This window comes from Danio rerio, chromosome 13, assembly GCF_052040795.2.
Source record: "Danio rerio strain M-AB ecotype USA chromosome 13, GRCz13ab, whole genome shotgun sequence".
NCBI lineage: Eukaryota > Metazoa > Chordata > Actinopteri > Cypriniformes > Danionidae > Danio > Danio rerio.
The window spans coordinates 55,417,501-55,422,500 of NC_141033.1; the positions used below are offsets into that span (position 1 = coordinate 55,417,501).

Consider the following 5,000-nt stretch of genomic DNA (forward strand, 5'->3'; position numbering starts at 1 on the left):
AAACACACTCCTGTCCTGACACACACTGCTGAAACACACTCCTGTCCTGACACACACTGCTGAAACACACTCCTGTCCTGACACACACTGCTGAAACACACTCCTGTCCTGACACACACTGCTGAAACACACTCCTGTCCTGACACACACTGCTGAAACACACTCCTGTCCTGACACACACTGCTGAAACACACTCCTGAAACACACTGCTGACACACACTCCTGTCCTGACACACACTGCTGAAACACACTCCTGTCCTGACACACACTGCTGACACACACTCCTGTCCTGACACACACTGCTGAAACACACTCCTGTCCTGACACACACTGCTGAAACACACTCCTGACACACACTGCTGAAACACACTCCTGTCCTGACACACACTGCTGACACACACTCCTGTCCTGACACACACTGCTGAAACAAACTCCTGACACACACTGCTGACACACACTCCTGTCCTGACACACACTGCTGAAACAAACTCCTGACACACACTGCTGACACACACTCCTGTCCTGACACACACTGCTGAAACACACTCCTGTCCTGACACACACTGCTGAAACAAACTCCTGACACACACTGCTGACACACACTCCTGTCCTGACACACACTGCTGACACACACTCCTGACACACACTGCTGACACACACTCCTGTCCTGACACACACTGCTGAAACACACTCCTGTCCTGACACACACTGCTGACACACACTCCTGACACACACTGCTGAAACACACTCCTGTCCTGACACACACTGCTGAAACACACTCCTGTCCTGACACACACTGCTGAAACACACTCCTGTCCTGACACACACTGCTGAAACACACTCCTGTCCTGACACACACTGCTGAAACACACTCCTGTCCTGACACACACTGCTGACACACACTCCTGACACACACTGCTGAAACACACTCCTGTCCTGACACACACTGCTGAAACACACTCCTGTCCTGACACACACTGCTGACACACACTCCTGTCCTGACACACACTGCTGACACACACTCCTGACACACACTGCTGAAACACACTCCTGTCCTGACACACACTGCTGAAACACACTCCTGTCCTGACACACACTGCTGACACACACTCCTGTCCTGACACACACTGCTGAAACACACTCCTGTCCTGACACACACTGCTGAAACACACTCCTGTCCTGACACACACTGCTGAAACACACTCCTGTCCTGACACACACTGCTGAAACACACTCCTGTCCTGACACACACTGCTGACACACACTCCTGACACACACTGCTGAAACACACTCCTGTCCTGACACACACTGCTGAAACACACTCCTGTCCTGACACACACTGCTGAAACACACTCCTGTCCTGACACACACTGCTGAAACACACTCCTGTCCTGACACACACTGCTGAAACACACTCCTGTCCTGACACACACTGCTGAAACACACTCCTGTCCTGACACACACTGCTGAAACACACTCCTGTCCTGACACACACTGCTGAAACACACTCCTGACACACACTGCTGACACACACTCCTGACACACACTGCTGAAACACACTCCTGACACACACTGCTGAAACACACTCCTGACACACACTGCTGAAACACACTCCTGTCCTGACACACACTGCTGAAACACACTCCTGACACACACTGCTGAAACACACTCCTGTCCTGACACACACTGCTGAAACACACTCCTGTCCTGACACACACTGCTGACACACACTCCTGTCCTGACACACACTGCTGAAACACACTCCTGTCCTGACACACACTGCTGAAACACACTCCTGTCCTGACACACACTGCTGAAACACACTCCTGTCCTGACACACACTGCTGAAACACACTCCTGACACACACTGCTGAAACACACTCCTGACACACACTGCTGAAACACACTCCTGTCCTGACACACACTGCTGAAACACACTCCTGACACACACTGCTGAAACACACTCCTGACACACACTGCTGAAACACACTCCTGACACACACTGCTGAAACACACTCCTGACACACACTGCTGAAACACACTCCTGTCCTGACACACACTGCTGAAACACACTCCTGACACACACTGCTGAAACACACTCCTGTCCTGACACACACTGCTGAAACACACTCCTGTCCTGACACACACTGCTGAAACACACTCCTGACACACACTGCTGAAACACACTCCTGTCCTGACACACACTGCTGAAACACACTCCTGTCCTGACACACACTGCTGACACACACTCCTGTCCTGACACACACTGCTGAAACACACTCCTGACACACACTGCTGAAACACACTCCTGTCCTGACACACACTGCTGAAACACACTCCTGTCCTGACACACACTGCTGAAACACACTCCTGTCCTGACACACACTGCTGAAACACACTCCTGACACACACTGCTGAAACACACTCCTGACACACACTGCTGACACACACTCCTGTCCTGACACACACTGCTGAAACACACTCCTGTCCTGACACACACTGCTGACACACACTCCTGTCCTGACACACACTGCTGAAACACACTCCTGTCCTGACACACACTGCTGAAACACACTCCTGACACACACTGCTGACACACACTCCTGTCCTGACACACACTGCTGAAACACACTCCTGTCCTGACACACACTGCTGAAACACACTCCTGTCCTGACACACACTGCTGAAACACACTCCTGTCCTGACACACACTGCTGACACACACTCCTGACACACACTGCTGAAACACACTCCTGACACACACTGCTGAAACACACTCCTGTCCTGACACACACTGCTGACACACACTCCTGTCCTGACACACACTGCTGAAACACACTCCTGTCCTGACACACACTGCTGAAACACACTCCTGTCCTGACACACACTCCTGTCCTGACACACACTGCTGACACACACTGCTGAAACACACTCCTGTCCTGACACACACTGCTGAAACACACTCCTGTCCTGACACACACTCCTGTCCTGACACACACTCCTGACACACACTGCTGAAACACACTCCTGTCCTGACACACACTCCTGTCCTGACACACACTCCTGACACACACTGCTGAAACACACTCCTGTCCTGACACACACTGCTGACACACACTCCTGACACACACTGCTGAAACACACTCCTGTCCTGACACACACTGCTGAAACACACTCCTGTCCTGACACACACTGCTGACACACACTCCTGTCCTGACACACACTGCTGAAACACACTCCTGTCCTGACACACACTGCTGAAACACACTCCTGTCCTGACACACACTGCTGAAACACACTCCTGACACACACTGCTGAAACACACTCCTGTCCTGACACACACTGCTGAAACACACTCCTGTCCTGACACACACTGCTGACACACACTCCTGTCCTGACACACACTGCTGAAACACACTCCTGTCCTGACACACACTGCTGAAACACACTCCTGTCCTGACACACACTGCTGAAACACACTCCTGACACACACTGCTGAAACACACTCCTGACACACACTGCTGAAACACACTCCTGTCCTGACACACACTGCTGACACACACTCCTGTCCTGACACACACTGCTGAAACACACTCCTGTCCTGACACACACTGCTGACACACACTCCTGACACACACTGCTGAAACACACTCCTGACACACACTGCTGAAACACACTCCTGACACACACTGCTGAAACACACTCCTGTCCTGACACACACTGCTGAAACACACTCCTGTCCTGACACACACTGCTGACACACACTCCTGACACACACTGCTGAAACACACTCCTGTCCTGACACACACTGCTGAAACACACTCCTGTCCTGACACACACTGCTGAAACACACTCCTGTCCTGACACACACTGCTGAAACACACTCCTGTCCTGACACACACTGCTGAAACACACTCCTGACACACACTGCTGAAACACACTCCTGTCCTGACACACACTGCTGAAACACACTCCTGTCCTGACACACACTGCTGAAACACACTCCTGTCCTGACACACACTGCTGAAACACACTCCTGTCCTGACACACACTGCTGACACACACTCCTGACACACACTGCTGAAACACACTCCTGTCCTGACACACACTGCTGAAACACACTCCTGTCCTGACACACACTGCTGACACACACTCCTGTCCTGACACACACTGCTGACACACACTCCTGTCCTGACACACACTGCTGAAACACACTCCTGTCCTGACACACACTGCTGAAACACACTCCTGTCCTGACACACACTGCTGAAACACACTCCTGTCCTGACACACACTGCTGAAACACACTCCTGACACACACTGCTGAAACACACTCCTGTCCTGACACACACTGCTGACACACACTCCTGACACACACTGCTGAAACACACTCCTGTCCTGACACACACTGCTGAAACACACTCCTGTCCTGACACACACTGCTGAAACACACTCCTGTCCTGACACACACTGCTGACACACACTCCTGACACACACTGCTGAAACACACTCCTGTCCTGACACACACTGCTGAAACACACTCCTGTCCTGACACACACTGCTGAAACACACTCCTGACACACACTGCTGAAACACACTCCTGTCCTGACACACACTGCTGAAACACACTCCTGACACACACTGCTGAAACACACTCCTGTCCTGACACACACTGCTGACACACACTCCTGACACACACTGCTGAAACACACTCCTGTCCTGACACACACTGCTGAAACACACTCCTGTCCTGACACACACTGCTGAAACACACTCCTGACACACACTGCTGAAACACACTCCTGACACACACTGCTGAAACACACTCCTGTCCTGACACACACTGCTGAAACACACTCCTGACACACACTGCTGAAACACACTCCTGTCCTGACACACACTGCTGAAACACACTCCTGACACACACTGCTGAAACACACTCCTGACACACACTGCTGAAACACACTCCTGACACACACTGCTGAAACACACTCCTGACA

The 5,000-nt window shown here is 51.8% G+C and overlaps 1 protein-coding gene across 5 annotated transcripts in view; it reads right to left on the bottom strand.

The window, feature by feature from the left end:
- The window catches only part of klc1b (kinesin light chain 1b), a 30,509-nt gene that overhangs the window by 18,487 nt on the left and 7,022 nt on the right, over positions 1–5,000 (bottom strand). The window lies entirely within an intron of this gene.